The sequence below is a fragment of the Mixophyes fleayi genome, chromosome 8 (genome assembly GCF_038048845.1).
Source record: "Mixophyes fleayi isolate aMixFle1 chromosome 8, aMixFle1.hap1, whole genome shotgun sequence".
Classification (NCBI taxonomy): domain Eukaryota; kingdom Metazoa; phylum Chordata; class Amphibia; order Anura; family Limnodynastidae; genus Mixophyes; species Mixophyes fleayi.
This window is the reverse complement of record NC_134409.1, coordinates 66,453,024-66,478,734: the sequence shown is the minus strand read 5'-3', so window position 1 is coordinate 66,478,734 and position 25,711 is coordinate 66,453,024. Positions and strand designations below refer to the sequence as shown.

The 25,711-nt window shown below is 39.1% G+C and overlaps 1 protein-coding gene across 1 annotated transcript in view; it reads left to right on the top strand.

Annotated features, from left to right (window-relative positions):
- C8H1orf21 (chromosome 8 C1orf21 homolog) overlaps positions 1 to 25,711 on the top strand; it is a 102,613-nt gene that overhangs the window by 1,155 nt on the left and 75,747 nt on the right. The window lies entirely within an intron of this gene.

Sequence of the window (25,711 nt, the reverse complement as noted above, 5' to 3'; positions counted from 1 at the left end):
GCATGGCTATTGCACTGTAGCTTCTGCTGGGTTTCATATCTGAAACATGTACCTGTATATTGGAGATAGATTTAAGTACGGTCAATGTTATGTTAAGTGGTAGTGAATGTTGTCATTCCTTTTTGCCTGGGACATGTCTTCCAGTTTATCAGCACACTGGAATTTTCTGGGATGACTGGTCTTTCACTGGCTACAGTATAATAAGGTCAGAAGGTGAACACTAATCAACTAAATTATGTGAGTGTCAAATGGAAGTACAAACATGCTCAATGAGGACTGTGAAATGCATGGTTGATCTTAGATGCACCACTTACATTTTTAAAATGTATACTCATTTGTAAGATATACTTAATGTTTTTTTGGATTAGTCACATATTTGCTGTAGAAAACTACAAGTACAATGTGATAGAATGACATGAATCAACATAGATGCACATATAAGACATAGTAATATATAAGGTATATAGGGATAAAGCCAAGGATCAGGGTTTGTGACACTAGATGGCAAGGTTCATTTCCATCTCACTACAGTGTAAAAGTGTAACACAAATGCCCTTCTGTGGTGTCACACACCTACTTTTACACATCATCACCAATTTATATAGCACCACCAATTTTGCAGCGCTGTACAGAGAATATGTCAGTCACATCAGTTCCTGCCCCATTGGAGCCTACAGTCTATATTCCCTAACACACAGACATAAACACACAGACTAGGGTCAATTTTGTCAGCAGCTAATTAAACTACTGGTATGTTTTTAGAGTGTGGGAGGAAAGCAAAGTACTCAGAGGAAACCCACGCAAGCATGGGGAGAATATACAAACTCCACACAGATAAGTCCCTGTTTAGGAATATAACTCATGACCCCAGCGCTGTGAGGTAGTGCTAACCACCGAGTCACCATGCTGCCCTAAACACATTAATTGCATAAGATTTTACAAGAGTGAACATGGATTTGGGGACCAAGATGGTGGTATCTGTGTCGGTGTGAAAGTTTTTATTGGCTAATGGAAGGAGTTGGGTGGATCCTAGGAGTTCCTTGCGTGTGGATGTGGAATGCTAGTGCACTCAGTTTTACAGTGAAGTTCTGGAATGAGATTTCATTGGCGAGGGAGAATTTACAAGGGCATTGCCTGCTTTGCATTTGGACACACATTCATTTGCACCCTGCAAAAGGCATTGGGGTTTTTCCATTTCAGAGGTTCAGAAGATTGGGTTTTATCCCTATGCTTTTAATGGGTTGCATTTTGTTTCTTTCTAGTGGGAAAGTGCATTTTGTATGCATGCTTCTAGCACAGTAGAACCCTTTCTAAAGTACATTGTACATAGCCGTATACTTACATTACCCCCTTAAGAGCAGCGTTAACAGCGTCGCCTATCTCATTGACGTCAACAAGTCCTGCCGGCTGCTTCCTTCATCGTGATTGGCTGAAGTCGCTTCACAGTACAATCGTCATGGATCCTTGTCGGGAAGCAGCCGTCCGGACTGAAGATGTCGGGGTAAGTGTTGGTGTAGTCAGCCACGATATGCTGACTACCACCGCTCCCCACACATTGCATGCATGCAAATTTTAGCCTTGGAGGCAAGCACACAGCCCATGAGCAACAGGCCCTTATAAGGAGCGCTTAAATCCTCATAAATAGGCCCTAATAATATTTATCATAATAACCTCTTTCTCAACAACAACATACACATCATCAATTACCCCCAACATTACAAATGAAGCCCTTTGTGAGCATTAACTCTACATCACTGCCTTCTCTATGAATCCCTCCTTTAAATCTTTACCATCATCATAACAACCCCTTCGACATCATTAATCCTTTTATAATCATTGCCTCCCACATCCCATAATTACCTCAACAGTATTATTTAATTCCCGTTTATATTTATTAACCCCCCCCCCTAATTATGACCTCCCTCAGCCTTATCGAAGTTACCTCATTAATACCATCAACCCCCTCACAATCAACTCCCGATCATGCCTAACCCCCTCAACATTAACTTCCCTCCAATTATATTTATTATTCCCTCCATACCCACTTACCTATTGCTGACCAGTCTTTCCTGTATTTAAGGGAAACTGATCACATCAGTTAATATTTTTTATTTTAATTAAATGCATCTCCTGTGGGTAAGGGCCTTTATGCAATTAGTCAGCTCACTCCTTAGAATGTTTGAAGTTTTGTTTATCCCGCAGTTTATCACATTAAAAAAATTTGTTTCCAATTGCTTCTTATGTAGATCAGGCATATCTACTTGCATCCTCTTCTGCTGATATTGTTTTTTTTAGTCACATATTTATGCACCTATTTTTTCATCAATTTCTTTCTTTATGAAATCCTGAGATAACAAGAAGCCTCTTCCTTGTTTTATAAAAATAATAATAAACATTTACTACAAATATATATATATATATATACCGTATTTGCCGGCGTATAAGACGACTGGGCGTATAAGACGACCCCCAACATTTCCACTCAAAATATAGAGTTTGTTATATACTCGCCGTATAAGACTACCCCCTCTTCCGCACACCTTCCACACACCAAATAAAACGTAAAAGAACATCAGATTTGATTTCAACATGTTAATTTATATTCGAATGCCTATGACATGCAGGAAAACTGTCACAAGGCTGTATGTTATCAAACATGTACAGTAAACATAAAACAGTGCAAGTTTATTAAACGTAATTCACTAGTCAATGATAGAAGGAAGATAACAAATAGAGGGAGAGAGCAAGTGCACACTTACCCCTTGGCATAATCTTTAATGCTTTTTCATTTGATTTCCAATCCCGAACCATCTTTTCTGTTACTCCATATTGTCTTGCAGCAGCACAATTATTATGTTTCATGGCAAAGTTTACAACTTTAAGTTTAAAACTTGCATCATATATCTTTCTTTTTGCTGGTGCCATGATAGGGTTGATAGGGGTTTGACTGCTGGACATTTTCTATGCTGTATTGTACTGTACAATGGTGCAGTACTGTGGTTGGCTGTTGGCTGTATACAAAACCTGATTGGATTGGTCCCTGCTCCCTGTCTGCCCTCCCTGTCAGCAGAACGGGCCGGTCACGCCGAAAAGGCTGGCACCCCTGTATCGCTGCTGATGCTTGCCGCAGCCACGCTGATGACCCGCCGCGGCCGCACTGGATACCGCGCGATACTGGACCCGGTGTATAAGACGACCCCCCCACTTGGAGGCATGTTTTTCAGGGCAAAAAAGTAGTCTTATACGCCAGCAAATAGGGTATATATATACATATATATATATATATATATATATATATATATATATATAATCACACACACTGGCAGCTGGTCAACACATGCAAGCACAAATGGCACAGATCTGGTCATTTTGCAATCTCTTGGCTTAAAAGGTCCGAAATGCCTAGTCACTAGGCTTCAAGTTTTCTTTCGTATTGGCCTCCAGTTGGCATACCCCATCACCTTACAAAATCCAAAACTAAGCTCTCATAATCTGATTGCGAATCTTCTGTTTTTTCAAAACATACTTAATTACCTTACTTACTACCTGATTATAAGATCAGAAACCAGTGATTTGCAATGGGGTTGTATGTTTCAATCCATTTGTAAAGACAATAACCCCATTATCTGTAACATTATTTTGTGCCCTTTGGCATGTTTATACATGTAGCTCGGTTAGACAGCATGTATACATCTCCCATGTGTCACCTTTTTTGCCATTCAAAATCTTTAACCCACAGTTCTTATTGTCCCATCGTTTAAGATCTTGATGAGCCCAAATTAGCAGGACAAGTTTGAGTAGCTACCTGTAGCCCAATTTTACTGTATTTGGGACCTAACATTAAACATGTGGTGAATTGAACTGCCTGAACCAATTTCCGGTCACTTTGATAACTCTGTTATTCTCAAAGCTATGGGAGCCCTAAGCATGCAGCAGAATTAGCAATAAATACTCGTGCAATATGTCAAGTCAAGGATTGAAGATTTCAAGCAGCACAAACCAGGACTGTTTCTATAAATTCTATTTTTCACATTCCATCCTCCTCCCAAAAAAAGACACAATCGAACACTCATTAGAACCTATATGAGAGATTCCAAAGTATCGTAGATCTATTAGCTCATTGTCGGGCAGCCTTCACCTGCAGTCACCCTCTCCCTCCAGCATTATGCCCCCACTCTGACAGTTATGGAATAAGAGCTGGGGCCAGGGCTGAAGCTCGGCGTGTAATAAGGCAGAGTGTGATCAGAGCAGCCACTTCCTCATTCCTGACTGACTGAAAAGGTAAGTAGACATATTTGGGCAGGGTGTGGGTGGTCACTGGGTGACAAGCCATGCAAAGGAAACTGTAGGAAGAAAGGGAAAGGGAGGGAGGAGGAGGAGGTGTGTGTTTTTTGTAAAACATTATATATTAGTGAGGTTGAGGCTAATGTGCAGCCATTGAAGTGTATCAGGTTCTCCAACACTGTATTATATGGTACTTTTTTCATATATTTGTTTGCTTTTCACAGTTTTCATCCTTCAAGTTTGAATCCTAGCTACTGTGAAATAATTGTTAGCTGTTATTTTTGAAATGTCAATATTTTTCAATGTCATGGTACTTTCTCAGATCAGTGTCTGCTTCCATACCCCTATTGTGCTGTTGTATTGTATATTTTTAGAGACCATTTCTGTTTCTGATGCAACAACGACCTAGCACTTTAATCAATAGAGATAATTGTCTTTCTAGCAAAGGCAGCATCCAGCCGTTTGCACATACTGTTTTCAGTAAGCTCCTCTCTGGTGGGAAAATGTTTTACCTTTTATATTGTAACTTAAACATTTACATTACTGTGTATAACAGTTTTTATAAATAAAATCTTTGCCTACTGGTAAAAATCGCTGTTAATTATTTCATGATGTTTTGTATTTAGGGCCAATTTAAAAGTTGCATGTTGGTATATTTGTGCGATGTAAAGATGCATCTTGGTGCAAAATCCGTGCCGTACACATGCGGACAGCTTGTGCCCGTAAGTGTATGATACTTGCAGCCTCTTATATTGTGCTGCACGTTACATGTACAAGTGTGCAGGGGCACGTTAAACATGCCCATTTGAAATGTATCTTTGTTTGAGCTAGAAGGATCTTGAAATATTTTGCAGATAGATTTTGCACATACATATTTTCATACGTCTCGACTTTAGAAGTCTATCCTCGGGCAGGGGGTCTGGTAATATAGATTGCATCATTTTGCGATTGTCATTGCATGGGGGGGGGATGATGTGAGAGTAGGCTAGTATGATAATCTGGGTGCAAGGTTTGGTGTTGATAATGATCATTGTAGTACCTGCACACGTGCAAAGGCAAGTGTACAGACAAATCTTTGCTCATACGAAAGTCTAGCATCTTATATTCTTAGTGGTTTGTTTTCTTCAAAGACGTGAAAGAATAGAGCAAAATAGATGAAATGTCTTATGGCACTCCTTTAGAGGAACAAAAAAAAACCCCAATAAACACTGCATGCACAGACTACATTAACAAAAAGCAATATACACAGTCAAATCCATCTAGAAAATATTAACTTCTACCGGGAGAGGGGGTGACTAGATGGAGGGGGTGGGGCACGGCCAAACGCGTCATTTTGCCCCCCCTAAATTACACGATTTACTGTGAATCGTGTCATTTTGGCCGGGCAGTTGTGGGATACGGGAGACTTGCCTGCTCTCCCGGGAGTCCATGAGACTGACCCGAAAGTATGCGTACGATTTGTAGAAACCCACACAACTATCACAAAAAATGTTGTGCAAATTGACATTCAGGATGCAATGTCTAAAAAATATAATTGCTTCAAAATGCACAAGGACATACACAGTGGATGTTACTATATTAAATGTAGGAACTAAATAAATAAATATATATATATATATATATATATATATATATATATATAATAAAAAAATTCATTACTTCATTACCTGCACTATCGCTGTGTACTGTTTTGCCATATTGCACTATGTGCTTTCTTTACTTGTCACTGTCCTTTTAGCTTTATACTATGCTCTGTTGATCAAACTGAAAGATTGCAAACTTATCAGCTCTGTGCCTAATTAGTTTGTGTAGACCTGTGGTTGACAATATTAATAATAGTAATAACCTTATGAATTTTGTAATTCATTAGTAAATGGTGTCTATTAAAGGGTGGAAATATGGAGATCTGATATCCATAAAGGACGAATACAAACCCTTAATTTATAATTTACTACATTTATAGGCATATGATTTGTATTTAAAAAAATAAATAAATATTAAAAGAATTAACATATGCATGGCATCAGAAACATAAAACAGCACCTTCTTACTTTTAGTTATTTTAATCCTCTTCCACAAAAACTTCATGTTGCATTTTTATTTGTGTATTGAAATAGGACTGATGACTACATGTCAAAGAAAAGAACGAAGTATGTGTCATCATCTATCATATCCTTTCCACATTTCTTAGTGTATTTGTCTGTCTTGATTTCACAATATTTTTTCATTTGCAAAGTAAATCTGTTTTGAGCAGGTTGAGCATAATTTATTTTATTGCTAATGTGCCTGTAAGTTAGGATAAAATGTCAGTCTTTCTTTTTAAATGTGATGCTGTAATGTAGCCTCAATCTAAAAGTGTAACCGTCTCTTTCAAACTCAACTAAAGTTTAATTTGCTGTCTGAACAGACAATAAATAAAGTATATTATAGCCACATAGTTTAATTTAAACTTTTCAGTTCTGAAAAGTTTAGAAATGTTGGTGGTAACTTCCCATGTGCTGGCAGGAGCATGCTCCGTGCCCCCCTGATGAACTTTGTAATATCTCAAACTGCTTGAACTCAGCACACTTTCAGCAACTGGCTCTGAATGATGAATTAAGATTAGCCTCACTGGATTTTCAGACCACAGGAAAGTCCACATTAACATTTCATTTACACCCTATGGCAAAGGACGCTGTACCTTTACCATAAGTTGGCAGCAAATGTTTTCATCCCCTGAGTGGGTTCTGTATTGTCACTCCTGTTTCTCTGAAATACCAAGTACTAACAATACAATTAATTTAATAGTCCCAATGTGTTTGTGTAGCAGAATGAAATACGCAAGACTCTGTACTGATTCTTTTCTAATAGGTTAAGCTGTTTTTTACCGAATCCAAAATAAAATACTTCTAATATCATACAAGGCCATCAACAAAACTGCACCAACATACATCTCCTCACTTGTCTCAAAATATCTCCCAATTAGACGCCTCCATTCTGCACAAGATCTACGTTGTTCATCCATACTCATAATCCGCTCCCATTCCCAGTTATAGGACTTTTTGGCAATCTATGCCTGTGGATTTTCCTCTAGCCTTCAAAATTTCTCTGAAATCCCACCTCTTTAGGCAAACTTATACAATTCCCAGTGTTCTCACCAGCACCTATTTCCCGGGTGCTTTACTCACCACCCAGCTCTTGGAGTCCAACAGAGTCCTATTATAATGCAATAAACCATTGTTTCTCCTATTAGAATAGACCCTATGTGAGCACTACAGCCAGCAGTGTGTGTGAGACCACCAGTTTGACCAGTCCTGGCAGGTGTGGGAAATATCCTCCAATAGTTTTCATTATTATTGCATAGTATTACAACTGCCCCCATCCGGCTGTTTCTTAATGCCACCCGCCTGACAACATTTTCTGGGGAGAACATTGCAGTTCCTCAACCACCCTCTTAACTTCCCTAGGTTATCTTATTAGCACCCATTACACAGTTTACAAAAGGCAACAACTCTTTGACCAACATTGCTGTGTGACTGAATCATATAGCCCACTAAGTAATTTTTGCCTTTGCATTCTGGCTGGTCATTATGCAGTATGTTGGAATTAACCTCATGTATCAAACTCCCACTGTCCCATAGATTGTAAGCAGGGCCTTTTTACACCTCTGTCTGTCTGTATTACCCAGTATTGTTTATTACTGTGTTTGTTCTCAATTGTAAAGCGCTACGGAATTTGCTGGCGCTTTGCAAAATAAATCTGTCATCGTTATTCTGGAGTCTGGGTATTGAATTATTTGGCACACTTTTTCCTGTTCCTTGGATCCCTTTGTTTTTATTTGATGTCTCAGAGATCGATTGGGTCAGACGGAAGCCCGGATTGCATTGACATCTGAACTGTAAGAAAAGAACCAGTACAGATATTTCATTCTGCTCCACAAACATGTTGGGACTCTTAATTGTATTATGGGACCAATGCTTTGTTTTTCAGAGAAACACGAGTGACAGTACATCCAGAACCACTAATAGAGGATGAATACATTTGTTGCCAACTTATGATAAAAGAACAGTGTATATTCAACATGAGTCTTACATCAGGGATCAATGTAACTAAAATGTTTCTTTAGATGTGGTAAAGATATAACTGCTACAAAAATTACTACTTAAAGATTGAAACATTTAACTGTAGTAAAATCACAGTCCAAAGTCTAAACTGCCATAAAAAAACAAACATTATTCACTCTGAGAGGTAGAGGCAGCTCCAGACCCAACCTTATATCGAATATATTCACAGATATATGTAAACTATCCTATACCTTTACAGAATTTAAGATATTTGATAGTTCTTTAAATTTGATATGTATCTGAGTGCAAAGAAGTGTCCGCTTATTAACAGCCATGTTAAAAAAGAGACTACCTGCAAGGTACATAAATGGAACTCATGACAGGAAGTCTGTAGTGCAGGAAAAATATCCAACACCTCAGTCCAACTTCATGTTTATCGGAATATGGTTGAGACGAATTTAGGCGTAATACAAGATTATGGAGTTAACCTGTCCATGTAACTGAATATGGTGAGCATTGGGATGTCCTATGTGTCAGACAATGAGTACTATGTGATGATCAATCACTAAGTATATATTTACTTTATAAAATAAATATTACCATGTATTGTAAATGTGTTCAATAACAATACCTTTTTATCTCTATACTTTACATAGCGAGTAATTATTTCTCTTTACCGTGCACTGCAATGTATGCAACAAACTATTTTCTTTAATTGCTTAAGTTGTGCTAGATAGGTATGCTAGTTGCTAATTGGCTGCATTGGTTTTAATGCAGACTTACGCCTTTTGAGCAATTTTAGTAAAGAATTCCCTTTTAATGTTTTCCTGTAGTTTAAGCTTGGGTTGTTGTGAAGGAACATGCTGGGCTAATTTAACCTTTCTTTTCCGCAGCTTTTACCTTTTGTACAATGGGTAACGCAGTACAAGATTTGAAGTTGGCTGATCTGTGTTTTGTTATCCTTACTTTAATGTTATGAGTATCTTTCTGAGCTAATCTGATAGTTAAGTATCTTGCTGATACAGTTTATTCATAAAAATAAAGCACATTGAGGAATTGAGAGGTTGCTATACATGCATGGATTGACTTTGCGATCTGTATTGCCTGGAAATAGCCGGGGTTGCCACAGTGACTTAACCAACGCTGCCCAGTATTTAATGTATTGGAGAGGAAGTGAATCTAACAAAATCCCTTCTCCCATTATTCTGACTGGCTTAAATATAGTCTATTATTACCTAAGTAAGTTGCAGTGGTTTAGTACACAGGGCAAAGATGCACCTGCAGAGAGCCGTACACATACAAATAGAAACCCTTAAGGCATTTAGTACATAGTGCTCCCAATAGTGTCTAGCCCTTGGTTGTCATTTTCAGTGTATTGTGTAATAAGTGGGGTAGCATGGCCAGGAATTGGGAAATTTTAGGGGCTATTTTCCTACTTCTGTGCATATCACTACTACTGTCCCTGGTGGTTCCTTTGCAGGTGGATTACTTTTTCCCAAAACAGGGGTCTCCTCTTCCACTGTGTGTTCCCTGCCCTGGAATTAATTATTTAGATACTAATTTTTTTTGACATGGAAGGTGTGACAGTAAACGGTTTCTTATGAATTTGCTGATATTTTATACAGTCAGCATATATTGTGAGTGTTGTAGGAATTGGTGTGCTGAGTATTCAGCAATAAAAGTATAACAATAGTGTTACAGTTGCAATGGGTTACTCTGATATCTTTTTACGCTATTCAGTGGTACAGAATATTAGGGATTCGTATGTAATAGTATTATTTATATGCTATTTATTAGACTGACCCACGAAGCTGACAATGATTGAACGTGGTCTGCAACATAGAGTAATGTTTTGGAGGATAATTTTTAATTTGCACTGTTTAAATTTAGGAAATTGGATTTAAATGTAGATACATTTTTTAATCCATGATTTTGGCTGGTCACTTTCTTTTGCTACATTGTTTAAATTGTATGATTATTTGGGACTTTAGTGTAGTAACATAATTAACATTGAGCAGTAGGGAGCCATCATTCTTATTTGCCTAAGGCACCATGCACTATAAATGCAGATCTAGGTGAAAGGTTAATTATAAATACAATGTTCCTATAATTATGAAACGCCATTAGGGACCACTTTTTGTGCACGCAGTATAATTCAAATAAAGGCAAAAACCAATGTGCCTGTACCATTGTGCTACCTTAAATCAGCATTAAAATGTGGGCAAGTCCAGCACAGCATTACTGACACCAATGTTATTCAGTGTCATACATTCTAGAGTTTTGTTTTGAAGTCCTCCTACCACCATTCAGTCCCAAAGAGCAGCGCACACAAACAAATTGCTCGTTGACAAGTCTATGATCCACTGAAATCCCCATACAACACTTTCAAACCAGGATGCACTCTACAAACAAATAGAAACAAATTGGTTTATCCAAATATCTGAACAGCTTTCAAGATGTTTTATTTCTTTGCAAAACGTGGGGTCTATTTCCAGGCAGCATTAGGCTGCTGATGAACGAGTTTATAGTTAGTTTTAACCAATGAGCCCTGGCTTCATAAATATTAGGACATTTGTATCGCTGCGGTATGCAGAGATACAAAATGATTCTCGCTGCTGCCCACTAACCACCAATGATAAATGGACCCCCATGTTCCAGTGAGGAGAGAGACAACTATTAAAGCTCATTGTTAGGAGTGTGTTTGTATAAAGGAAGCCACATTTAGTGGAATACAAATTTAAAATGTAGTTTTTCTTGTTTTCATACTATAAATCTAGCTGTAATTAATTATACTGGTAACAATATTTGACTTTTAAATCATAAATTCTCCAAATGTCTGGTTTAACTGCATCACATAAAATAATTTATTGTAGAAATTTATTTCAATTAGTGGCACAGGCGTCAATTTATATAATTGCAAATGTACTGATATTTGATACTGTGTTTTATTTCTGTATTAGAAATGTACTGGTTTCTGAGGCAATAGGCATATGTGAGGAGGAAATGTGTTTGCTGCACTATCTGAAGGCAGGTAACCTAATGTTCATTAGACATTTTCATCTCAGTGACTAACACATCCTTTAGCCTGAAGCCACACAAGGGGGGTCGTAAGACTCAGGATGCAATTAATTTAGAAAGTCACAGATTGATGTGAATTTTGTAAGTAAAATTGCGTTAAGTCCACAGAATATATCACATCATGATGTTGAAATATCTGACGTTTTGGTGTCCGCAAGGAAAAGGGGACTGATTTACTCCTTGCCAACATATGAGTCAGAAACTGTATAAAAATAGCACTATTTGACCATGTTTAGTGTCACCCCACCTGTAACTTCTGGATGATCACCAGTACCACTAACTGGTGTGTAAAAGTCCTTGCCAGGACTCGAGCAATAAAACATCGCTGCTTGAAGATTCTGCCTGAGACTGTTACTTACTCTACCCTGTGACCACCAGATAAGAGCTTACACTTAATTACATTTAATCCATTCCCCAGCTGTCCTGTGTTGAACCCAGCGTCTCCATCAACGCTCTGACTGCTACCCAGCATTCCTGATCCATAGTAAGCGGTCGGGAGGTACCAGCCAGCTCACAGCAAGGAGGCATTGCAGCAGCTATACCAGCTACCCCAGAAGTAAACTGTTATGGGAGCCGCAAAGGATCACAGTGGTGACAGCCAAATTCTCTTGCAACTATTGCGCAGTTGGCATTTGTAGTCAGTGAGTGTCTAGTGGTAGGAGTGGTCAGTAACAGTCAGTTTCTGACGTTGAGAAGGAAACCCCATAGACTATGCAGGAAGAACATCCCTCCTTTCCTCTTCCCTGTACAGAGCAGGTGGTGATCTGGTCACATCTATGTAAGGGATGAAAAGACAACTTTTTATTGCTGACTTGCACAACAGAATGGCATACTTCCCAACTGTCCCACAGAACAGGCGGGTCAGTTCTTCTTTTAGAAGACTGTCATAAGAGACAGTTCTTTTTTTTTGTCTCAACTGCTGAAAATGTTGGAAAGTGTGTCTCACTCACCGTGTGAAGCACATGTCGCAAGCATCTGCCACTGCTGCATGCGACAGTATATGGGTATTTTTAAAAATAGGGTAAGCTATTGAAGATTGCTAAGACTGGGGTAGGTGGCAATAACCCCTTTCAGAGGTGGCGCCAGGTGTCCCGGTTCCAAAAAACCATATATTGGTAGGTATTGGCTGTCTATATTAAATCAGTCTTGGCCTTCAACTGCCGGCTTAAAACGGAGTAAGTAAAAGCTGTTTGAGTCCCTGTCCTTTTATCTTAGTGAAAGTTTGTGTTTTATATGCAAGCTGCATGCAGCAGGACTTTTTAGGTATAGACCTCAAGTCAAAGTGCTGGAATCCAGATGTTGTTCTCTACATAGACTCTAAAATGGTCACTAGACTAGCATGCACCTTTTTAGACCTAAAATGGAGAAATATATTTTATGGAAATGTTCTAAACTTACTTTCTTTGGTATCGCAACTTAATTCTGGTTATTAATGTAAATGGAATGTCATAGTATTGTATCTAGGCATTGAATGCTTGTTTTTACTATTAATAATGCAATGAAAACTGTTCTTGTTTATGAAAGGCTCCATATAATGGACTAAATTATTCATTGATATTGAGTTGTGCGTGGAGTTAGCTGCTGGGCGCAGATGCTATGTCTGAAATGTAGGTCAGAAAGCACTGCTCGGTTAATATTTGTATGTGGCTGAATTTGTTTTACTATCATTCAAGAGCTTAAGATAAAATGGCATTTTGTTTTGCTGAAGCAAAATCTTTTTTTTCCAAATCAACATAATAGGTGTGGGAATATTTAGCAAATACCACTTAAAGGCTGATTATTAATTGTGAACAAACCCCTGGGGTATTTAGTTTTTGCGATTAAAATAACAGTATGAAAAAAGTAGCCAATATTGTGGTAGTTATAACAAGGGTCCAAATGTTGTTATAAACATGATATTTGAACAGTTTTAATTGTAGGGATTTAGAATTTTCTTGGTCAGCAAATTACAAACAGAGCAAGGAATTGAATTGATCTGTGTGTACACACAATACATTGTGATATGTTTATAGCCAATGCTTGCATTTCTTAGGGGTGTCACCTCAATCTGCAAACTGCAGATTCTAATGAGTAGACCTTTATGCATATGGAGAACTAGGGTGCGCACTTTCTGATCCTGCTCATCTCTGAGCGGATCTTATGTACAATGTCCACAACTGTTGATGCTCAAGTTGAGAAGTGACATATAAATTTGATATATTTAAATGTTATCATAAAAATTCATCATGAGTGTATCAACTGCCTCTTTTTTTCCTGCTGGCTACTATTTTTTTCTTCTATTCTTGTACTTCCTTGGCTCAAGGATGGTGAAAGAGATGCTTTGAGGGGTGGACGAGGGGTAGAGGAGGAGGAGAATGATGTACAGAGTCTTCAGTTGATGGATCCCCTTCACTGGGCTCCAAATCCGCAGGATTGGGAGATACCCTGGCGATGGGAGTGTTTTCCTCTGACTCCTACTAGGAGGCATGGAACAGGAGGAGGGTACTTAGACCTGGTGCACACTTGGACATTACAGCAATTTTTCAGACACCTCGTCCGATCACATTTAGATGTCTCACCTTATTTGTGGCACCAAAGATTCTGCAGCGCCATACTGCCAAAAGTACAAGAGTGCAGTGAATCAAATACAGAAAAGTAAAATAAATACCAAATAATATATAAACACCAGATAATGCATGAGCAAAATTCAGCGTGAAAACAAGTTCACAAATGCGAGTATGTTTTACAGTAGCAACAGGATACAAAGCACAGAATAACAGCATGTGGTGTAGGCAGAAGGCACAACACCACTATACAGTGTAACACATAACAGGAACATAACATATACATCCAAGATATATCGACAAACAAGTGACAGGGTAGAGAGGATCCTGCTCATGAAAGCTTACAATCTAGAGGGAGGGGGAAGTGAGATACCGTAGGAGCAGACATGAACCTGGAGTGGAAATTAAGATGATGGAGAAAATAGCATAGGGGGGTCTAGGAGGGAGAAGGCAAGCCTGAATTTGTAGGTTTTGAGTGAGTATTTAAGATTGGGCGTAGGGTGGTAGGGCAACGTCAGTGCCACAGCGCAGGATGGAGGCAAATCATGGTGGCTCAGTGGTTGGCACTTCTGCCTCACAGCGCTGGGGTTATGAGTTCAATTCCCAACCATGGCCGTATCTGTGTGGAGTTTGTATGCTCTCCCTGTGTTTGCATAGGTTTCCTCCGGGTGCTCAGGTTTTCTACCATACTCCAAAAACATAGTAGTAGGTTAATTGGCTGCTATTAAAATTGACCCTAATCTCTCTCTCTCTCTGTGTGTGTGTGTATGTTAGGGAATTTAGACTGTAAGCTCCAATAGGGCAGGGACTGATGTGAATGAGTTCTCTGTACAGCGCTGTGGAATCAGTGGCGCTATATAAATAAATGGTGGTGATGGCGATGATGAAAGGAAAGAGGCAAAGCATCAAGCAGGAATATATTTTGTGGTAAGGTCAGCTATATAAGCTGGGGAAACATTGTTGAGGGCTTTGTAAGTGAGCGGGAGCAGAGTGAATTGGATTTGGGAAGCCAGCGGAGGGATTTACAGAGTGGTGAGCAGATGAGTGAAAGATTATTCTGACCACATCATTCGTTATGAACTGGTGAGTGGAATGAGCATATGAGGGCCAAGAACAGAGCCTTGAGGGACTCCAAACAAAAGGGAAGAAGAGAAGAGCAAGAATGAGAGTTGGATAGTCTGAAGGAGCATTCGAAGAAGTAGGAGGTGAACCAAGAATGGGCAGTGTCCCTGTCAAGGAGTCGAGTATTGTTACTGAAAGTACTACATACACATAGAGAATATTTCCAGGTAGAATGGAAATATTCATTGCAATGCACTTTAAACTAGCAATTCCATGAATAAATTACATGTTCTTTTTAACATAGATCACTGAAGCAGGAGATAAGAATTTTGGTATTACAATTGTCCTTGGTTTTATTGGCAGGAACCTATTATCAAGGCATTTGTCCTGTTATATGTAATAGGTGTCAGCAGAGTTAGTTGTAAATATTAAACCACAAGAAGCTCTTAAACTTAACCAGTTTCTTGGTTTTCTTTCAGAATTTGTTGTAACAGATTATATATACATATACACTATCTGGACAAAAGTATTTGGCCATATCTGTTAATTATTGAATTGAGGTGTTTAAATCGGACCCATTGCCAGAGATGTATAAAATCAAGCACCTAGCCATGCAGTCTCTGTGTGCAAACATTTGCCCCAGTGCACAAAGCAAAGACTGCAAGGACATGGATTGATGAGTTCGGTGTGGAAGAACTTGACTGGCTCTCACCGAGCCCTGACATCAACCCCAACGAATTGGGGTGAACTGAAACGGAGATTGCGAGACAGGTTTTCTTGTCCAACCTCAGTGCCTGACCTCATAAATGCTCTACAGAATGAATGTGCACAAATTCTCACATAAATGCTTGAACATCTTGTCCTCCGACCCTGACAAATAACCGTGTAGATCGTTTTCACACTGAACATGGGTCTGCCCGGGGCTCCATGGCAACATCACAAGAGGAGCTCTTATTGGCTGCTCTTGTGATGGTGTGTTTTTTAAAAAAAAATTTCAGTAGGTGTCAATGAGACCCAGGTTGAAAAACTCTGGTCTCGCCTTTCACACTGGAGGCTACACGGGTCAGACCCGGGAATAACCCTCCAAAAGATTCAGGTCTAATTCCTGGGTCATCCGACTTCAATGACAGGAGAATTCACTAATGTCAGCTGTGAGACGAGGTACCAGCTGTGCACCAATGATGAGGCAGCAATAGCCATAAGCTCATGACTGGTCACCGGAGTTCTCTGACCATGCTTTTATACAGTTCACTGAACTTCAAGGTGACCTCTAAAATCCATCAAATGTAGGGGTTGCACTATTATTTTCAATACAGTTTTAATACAAAAACCACAAATAAGATGTAGGTATTGTATGCTGTGAGAAATATACGGTTATCTGCCTCATTCTCTGGCATGGATGAGATATGTTTTTAAAATGGACACCATCGCTAAAGTGCAAGTTTTAGGATGTACCTTGTTCATGCCAGAAGGTTATAAAGATAATATATCTTAAAGTGTTTACCCACTGTGCACTATGCCTACTACTTACCGGCTTTATTTGTCTTTCAGCCATCTACAATAACTTGACTGAAAATGATATTGCCCAATATAGTAATAGTAAAGCGCATCCCGTTTAATGCACAGGCTAATGTCTAGTCTCTGCCACCCCTGAAGATGTGTAAAGATAATCATTTTGTTGTAAGAACAATGCTGTGCAGCCCCCTGCTAACCCATGAATGCTCCCATGTGTGAACGCCCCCCCCACCCTCCTTTTTAAATCTGCAGTATCAACTACTCAATACATTTTATTGACTTGCTCCTTACCCAAGCTTAAGAGTTGTGGACTGCTCCATGGGCTCTGACATTTCTCTAATACACAAATTGCAAATCTGTTCCATTTGCCTTTTTAAAATGGCTGTTTAGGGGGTGGGGGACCAGTCTGAAGCTGCAATATATTGATTGGTCATCGCACAGCTCCAGTTTTATCTATTTTTTGTCGCAGGCTGTGAGAAGAACCAGGGATCCCAAGGGCTTTGGCTACAGGATGCAACAGGATAGTAAAATGTAATGTGTAGGTGGTAATGCACACAAAAGTAGGTGTATGACCTTGCATATTTTCCAGCACTGTGGGGCAGCATTTTTGCAGTTCTACAAATTAATATAAACCTTTCCTGTAATATATCTGCCCAGGGAAAATAAAATGTCATCCAGAAAGGCATTGGTAAGGTCTGATGAACCTATTTGAGCTCCATCAGACCCTTGTTTATCGGTCCACGAATATATTGTACAGCAACCTGCAAAGCTTGAGGATTGTAATACCTATATGTGAGCTACTTCATAGATTCCAGGAATCATTGTTTTGCCTGTCTGTTTTTCCCAACCCTTTTGTAAATTTATTGCAACTGATGCACAACTGCAGTACATTTTAAGAAAATCAACTAGGTGTATTAATATTTTATTTCTTCTGTGTATTTGTAAAAAGATACTGAATACCTGTCTTTTCTATCCATTTATTGCTTGGTTATTTAAGGGAACATCTGCTTGTGTCCATGTTCGGTTTCCCAGGGAATGTAAATGCATTATTAAATGCATGCTTTTTATTTGAAATATAAGCACAGGACTGAGCGTGCATCCCTTTCCCATTCTGTTTAGTGTGTCCTGGTTATTTATATATTTCGGTTTGGATTTCTTGATTTTACGTTTTGCTTTCAGCTTTGTAGATATTGATTCTTCTTGTGACCATGGCTCTGATATTCACCTAGCAATTTGATACATTTTTAATAGTCTGTTCTATTTTTAACCTTCACTTTATTTACTACTGTATCTCTTGTCTTCCGAATTTTATCTGTCTGGTTCTATAGTGAACACTGGGGCTTTTATGCATCAAACTTGGGGACATTTCTGTGTCGGTAAGCATAATAGGCTCTGAGTGGATACTACTGGGAAAATAGCTTTCTAGGACTCTCCCCAGGTGTTCCTGAAAAGGATCTCTACAACAGTTTTCACATTATTTCACATTGTTTATAAACGTGTGAAACTCTGACGTTTTCCCCATCACTTTTTTTTCACTTTGATTCCCTAGCTTAACATCATGGGAGAGCACAAAGTGCCAGTTTCTGATATCTTAAAACAGCACAAATGTAATAAACATGCTGGCAAATAATGCAGTTCATATGTATTGAATGTTTTGTGATCTTTAGATAGGTTTCAATCGACATTTAGTGCACCAACCTTAGAGGTACAGATACAAACTTACATAGGTTCTTGCTAAAGAAATACAAATTGATATAGGAGAGAGATCTCAAGTCTCTGTCAAACATACAGGTTTTCAGAGGGAGTGCTATCTTTCAAACATGATTGTTTTACCTTTCCCTTAGATACTTACACCCTTCTCTATTTACCTGCAATACACAGGAACCAATGACCTATCAAGATGGAATCTGATAGATATTCTGTGGAATTTGAGCCCTAAGGAGAATTACAAGAGTCAACATGCAATATAATTTGCTAATTTTGCATTCTGTGTAAGGATTGTTTTTCTTGAAGCTTTTGCTTTTCTTTTTTTTTTATTCTTTCAAATGTATTTTACATTAGTGGCTTTTCGTTCAAAGCCAATGATGTAAATGAAGCGTTTACAGACCCTTAACTGGAATTGGAACCTTATAAGACTTAGCAGGTAAACTAGCTGTTATAAATGTGGTTGGAATCCAAGAGAAGGCTGAACATGCACTAGAATTAAATTATTGGAATATAGATTGGGAATGGAGGTTGAAATGTGTGATGGGAAATATCATAGAGGTACCAAAGAATACAGAAGAAAAGATGGATTGGGTACAGAATCAGTAGAAAGTCAGGCCAAGCCAAGGAATCCAAACTAGATGGTGAGTCCAGCAATTGTCAAGAACTAGGATTGGTTGTCGACCAGGCCAGACATCAGAACTAGGATGACAGTCAAGAGCAATAACAGTTTACAGACACTCTGGACCTGAGTCATTAAGGAGAGGAAAGCAAAAAAATTTGTTCCTGGACAAACCAAGTTACCATGTAAGCGGTGCAACTTAGTGTATTATTTTGAATGCAAGGAAAATACTGGATATTTTCATGTAGCACGCATATACTTGATAGCTTTATTGTTATACTTAAAAATCTAGGACATGGCCTTACCCAAATATAAATCTGTAAATATTAAATGTAAATTTCCCTCCAAAACAAAATAGTTTTGGCAAGGTGCAAAGTTACTCTTTTTTTTAAGCTTTGCACTCCTTAATGACTCGGGCGATCTGTATTTTAAACATTTCACAAAACAGTCACCAGAAAAGTTTTTGGTTATTGCCCCTTAATACAGCTCTGAAACATTTTATGTTCGTTGATAAATGAAGGCAGATAAGGAATTTTATTTATAGCAAGGATTTGTCATCTCCCAACCATGAGTAACGGGCCTCAGACCTAATTGACAGCTCCTACTACAATTTCTCTTCCCCCCCCTCCCCATTTTACAGCCATTTTCCATGGCTCGCTTGAGTTTCTGTCCAACACTTTCATATGATTGGTTGCTGGAATTAAGTGGAGGGCAGGAATCCGCATTATAAACCAGTAGACTGATAGATGCTCTGAATGGGGCATGGCAGGAGGAATGATTTTACCAAACGTAGGGGAGAGCAGGGGGTAGTGATCCAGCAAGAAAATGATTTTCAGAGGGTGTCTTAAGTACACAAACTGATGGTTCTGCTTATTAAAATTGTCACTAAATACGTATAGCAGTTGTTCCAAGCTGTCATTTAGCACGGCAGAAATGAATTCATAATTTAAACATCCCATCACATGAAATACTTTTCTCAGTGTAATATCGAAATTTCCTGTATGTGTATGTATATAAGTGTGTGTATGTATATAAGTGTGTGTATGTATATAAGTATGTATATGTATATAAGTGTGTATTTCTGCCATCTCTTGTACTTTGGCAGAATAATACTGTGCATGTCACATAAATAAAATGTGCAGTGCGTGCGTACGGCGATTTCTGAATCAAATTACTCTTTGTGTTCTAGCTTAAAATAATGAATTGGCTGTATCTGTGACCTGAGTGCAGCTAACTTTCAAACCCTTGTAGAAAAAAAAGACATACATATCTGCTCAATCCAGATGCTGCATTGTGTAATGAATATATAGTAAAATAGCATGTCTCCTCCCATTTCCTTAACCAGCCCCAGAGCTGAACAATCTAGACTCTTTTCACTGTAAAAAGATAATTAGTGTGGGTACCCCCTGCTTTAGTGAAAACAAAGCTCAGGCTGACAGGTGGTACCGCTATTTGGGGGGGGGGGGGGGGGGTGGAAGGGAGGGACCCCACACAACAATGTGTAACCCCCTTCCAGGGGCTACCACCCCCACACTGAAAAGTGATGTAACTCATCCCATCTCCCATGGTCTTGGGGTTTGGTTAATTAACAAAAAAAATTCACTCCAGAGTATGTTTGTCTCATAAAAGTATAGGACCATTCCTTATCTCTACCAGCTCTGGGCTAGTGGAAAGATAGTCCCTTTGTGGAGTGCATATGGCAATGCACTGCTCTGCACGTCAAGCAACATCTTTGAAAATATGTCGCCCACCACCACCAGCAGCTAAGAGACCTCTCTGTTTTTCAGTTCTCTGTAAAATAAGTCTTGTAGACCTTTTCGATGCTCCAATATGATCTTCTTCATTCTGCGTAACTCCTCCCCTCTGCCTGTGCAAACTTTGCTTTCCTACAAATGCAGCCATTTTAATATCCAAACCCATGCTTCCTGGCAGAACTGTATCCATGATTGTGCAAATCGAGGCACGTAGCATGTCCAAAGCTATATTTGCACTGCAGTGCAGCATTTTCATATGTCATCCACTGTCTTTATAAAGCCTAATATCTGTACCTTAATTTATGAGGAGGCTGGAGATTGTATGGATTTTATTAAAATACATTTTATTGTAAGAAGTTGTAGCTGTGTTTGTAACTAACTTTATTAGGTATAATGCACAGAGGTATAATGATATGATTCAGGAAAGTCTCTAGGACGTGCTATGGGATTGAATCCTTAAAAAGCATTTATTTGCCAAGCCAGGAGATGGGATATTTAGTCCATATCTGAAGTCCCTTTTTCTGTGCATAGGTAATTATAAATAGTAGCAGCATGTAAATTTTGTTTGTCAGGAGAATGTCGAGATATTATAAACAGCAGGGTTGCCACACAAATTGGTGAACTGCAATAGTTTACATTTCGAGGTAGAGAAATATTAAGAGTTTCTGATTTGAAATGGTTAAATCTTGAGATTTTGCTGAATTGATTATTTCAGTGATACAAATTTGGAATGGACATTAACAGCTGTGATAGTGAGAAGAGTCTGCAAATTCTGTAATTTTGAAGACATCTGAACCCACTCTTATGCATCACATGTAATCTCACTTTATGTGCAAAAAGCACCAAATCATGTGAATGAGTTCTCTGTACAGCGCTGCGGAATCAGTGGCGCTATATAAATAAATGGTGATGATGATCATGATTGTTTATTGCGCCAAATTCGAATCTGGAAACGAGGAAAAACATAATTTCCTGGAAAATTTTGGATCTCCTGAGTTTTGGATTGATATCTTCTACATATAGCCCTCCATACTGTTCTAAGCTGCCATTTTGGAATTGATAGCATGTGGATAGGACGTTTGCTGCAATTGTGAGCTCATAAAGTGGCATGTAGACGGTTGGACAGAGTGAAAGAGGCAATTTTTGTTGAAATAGCTGTGATTTTGCTGCACAAATTTTACCAGTTTATTTACAGATCAGTCAGCTGTAAATGGGTGCTGGTAAATTCAGTGTGAGAGTGAAGAGTAGACAATCAGTGGCTAGTAATAGTATATTAGTAAACGAATTAGGAGTGGTCAAAAATATTCTTTCTTGATTTTAAAATCAGTGTGTTTCAATCTGAAGGCATTTGTGAAAGGGTCCAGTGTCCATGAATCCTGAACTATTAAGTGAACAAGAAACAGTGTTGTTTGACTCTGTGCAGTACACAGCCTCGGACTCGCCTGCCGGGCTATCCACCGGTAGGCCCAGCGGGGTTGAAGCTCTGCCTCCTCCGATGTTGGGGCGGAGCTTACCGGAGTTCAGATGTCAGCGGGGGCGCACTGTATTATAGGTTAACCAGCGCCTCCGGCAAGGCACAGGTTACGCGATCTCCTGTTGACTCGCTGGTCACATGAGTAAATAATTCTGTGCGACTGCGAGTCAGTCATAATTTGGCGCGCTGCAATCGTGCAAACTTGTCTTTAGCTATTGGCCAGTAGCCGGTGTCAGGTTATGGGTACATCACACACTTCATCCAATAAGCAGGAGACGCTCAGTGTCACATGACTCTGCACAGGCGGTGGTGACTGTTTCCTCAGTGATGGTGGGCAGATATCTGCAATTAAAGGTTTCCTGCGTCCTCTGGGACAATGCCAGCTACTTAAAGTTATGAAGAGATGTAATGGCCGTGAGTTGTATGAGCTGATTATGATATTAGTGTGCTTGTGGGGGGTACTGTTACGTGTGCAATTCAAAGGCTACAGAAGTTGTGGTGCTATAAGTCCCAGTACGCCAGCACTGAGCTGGGTATTTAACGTGCAGGCGTTGCTTGAACTTGTAGTTCTGCGGAAACTGAAAAGTCAGTTGTCAGGGTATGCTGTTACTTGTAGTTCCACAGCAGTTGTTGTGCAAACTGTTTGCTTAAGCTGCTAGAACTATACCCTGAAGCCAGCAAACTTGTTTTTAATAGATAGTTCCTTCATAGTTATATCATCCTCCCTACTTGTGTTCATTGTACATATATGTCTGTGGTTATGGTGCTGTGTAGATGGTCATTGTTATATCCAGGGACTAGGATATTATGTTTAGAGTGGCACTTAAGTGTTGTAAGTTAATGGTAGTTATTTATTGCATTTTGAAAACACTGTGTAGGTATATTAAAATGAACATTTATCAAGGGGCTTATGCCCAATCTGATATTACTGGGGGGCTCCCAATAATATCGGATTGGGAATAAGTCACTTGACAAATGGGGGCCTCACAGTACCCGTAGCACAGGGACCTACAATGTCTTAATCCGGCCCTAGCAGCAGCAGCAGCAGCAGCTTCAGGAAGCAACATGAAAGTTAGCAGGTGAGTGTCAGTTTCAGTGTGCAGATTTATACCGATAAAAACAAATAAATCATATATAAATAAATATCAAGAAGGCCCTTCACAGCTTAGCATGTTTATTGCTTGATTAAATATGTCACTTATAGCAGTGAGAATATATATATTTTCTTGCTGCTATAGGTGGCTACATTTGACATATTTAATCAAGCAGTCAAGTAATAATCATGCTATGAAGGGTCTTCCTAAATATGTATATACATATGTTTATTTTTTTTATCAGCTACATCTCAAGAAATATACACTGAACATTAACGTGAATGTTTCATTAGTAAAGTAAAGTAATCACATAAGCCAGCCACTTATATTAAAGCTTGAATGAGAATTAAGTGTGTGTGTGTGTGTGTATATGTATGTGTATGTATGTGTATATATATATATATATATATATATATATATATATATATATATATATATATATATATATATATATATATATAATTTACACATTGCCCTACATGGGCTAACCACACCCACTCTTACAGTTTGCCACACCCCAATGTAGTGGGCCCCTATCACTGCATTCCCCCGGTGGGCCCTTCATGCCCCAGTCCGACACTGGCAGTACTTATCTCAATGGCTGGAAATGCCTGCTTGATTGGCTATATAGCTCAAACATGCTGTTATAAGCTATTTTGCCTTTCAGAACATACCAGGTGGCATAATTGGCTTATAAATTATGGGGCAGTCATTATTTATTCATTAAGGGGCAAAATGAATTTATAATTGACATATGAAGGCAAATTTTATTTTTCATTAAGGTGGCAATGTTATTGTATTATTATATTATGGGGAATGATTTGTCACGTGTGCATAATAAATAATTATAGCCCACATTAGTGAACTTATCAAATATTATTGCCCTGTTTAATAATCTAGTCATATATTTATATTTCCCCATAAAATAAGGTATTATTGCCTGTGTTTGCTCAGAGTCAAACACAGGAATAACATACAAAAATGGCTCACCCTGCTAAGGGTCTCTCCAGGATTCAAACATAATGTGTGCATTACGACTGGGTACATTTCAACATGTTCCATGCTTTGCACACACAATAAACTTGGTCGTTCACAATTTTTTAAAAAGTAAGTGGTCTGTGTAGGAGTTGCTGTCTATGGCCTGTAAAATTTCTCAGCATTCACCAACTTGATGTAGATCGTTGTGGCAGATTTTTTTTTTTAGCGAATTCCACACTTTTATATAATTCAGCAACTGGAGGAACAACAACAAACCATCAAGGATCATAGGGAGGGGGGTGACTTGTTACCTGGCTCCAGCACACTGGAGAATCCTTTCAATCTTGTGGTCTTTGCCGACCTTGGTGTGTCGTCTTTTCAAAAATTGCAATTTATTACTGCCGCTGCTGTCCCTCTTTAATGTGTCACACGTGCTGTCTTACGCTGAGAATAACAAATACACTCATTGTCTTTCTCAAACCATTTCACTTCTGGGTTAGACCCACCTACAGTTTATGCTCTATATGTATGTTATAAAGGCATCCATCTTTTTAGAAACTGCCATCCTGTCTGCCACTGCTGTGCCACTATGTTCCATAGGGATTGTATCTTTTATTAAACTACCATGTATTTGTGCTACTGCTCTTACTGATTTCAGCCAGTCAGCTCGCTGCAACTTTTAGCCAATGTTGGTGAAAATTTTGACCACTGTGATGAGGTCATTAGAAAATAGAATGTAAATGAATGTTAATTATGTAAATACTAATGGAACAAAAAGAGCTCAAAATTACATACTTTTACATGCCCCCTCCTACAATTTTTAATGGAATCAAGATCCAAAATCGAAACGCATGAGGATTTTTTAACCAAAACATGAAGATGGTTTTAGAACGAACACCAAAACATGGGGGTCTGTGCACGCATCTAATTATTGTGGGGGGAAATCCAAATTGTCTGAGAAATTCATGTACTTTCAGGTAATCCTGTCAAAGGCTTGTTAGAAGCAAGTGATTCAAAGGGGCGTATTCAATTGTTCCTCAGGCCGCCGGAAAAACGAGCGCTCTAAAACTATTACCGTTAATACGGTAATTACTCCCTGAGCTGCGAGATGAAATTCAGTGAGTAAACTACCGTATTAACGTTTTTTACGCGCAATATTACCATATAAACCAGGGTTGTCCAACCCGCGGCCCGCAGGCTGCATGCGGCCCAGCCCGCCTGTAAATGTGGCCCAGCGGTTGTGGCAAGGGGGCAGCGCTGTTAATGAAAAAATTATCCTGCAAAAAAAAAAAAGAAAATACTTACCTTGCGGTCACGTAAGCTGGCGCTCCGGCTCCCTCCCTGGTCTCCTCCTCCGTGCAGCGCTCGCAGTGAATGTCGGGGGTGGCGTCATCACACCCGACATCCATTGCGTAGCGCAGCACAGAGGAGTCACCCGCGCGAACTATCAGCAGCAGTGAAAGATTATCCAGTATCTTATTGTTGTTGCTCTGAATTTGGACTTTCTGCACCATGCAATTATGAACTAGCTGTGTTCTCTGTATGTATCTAATATAAATA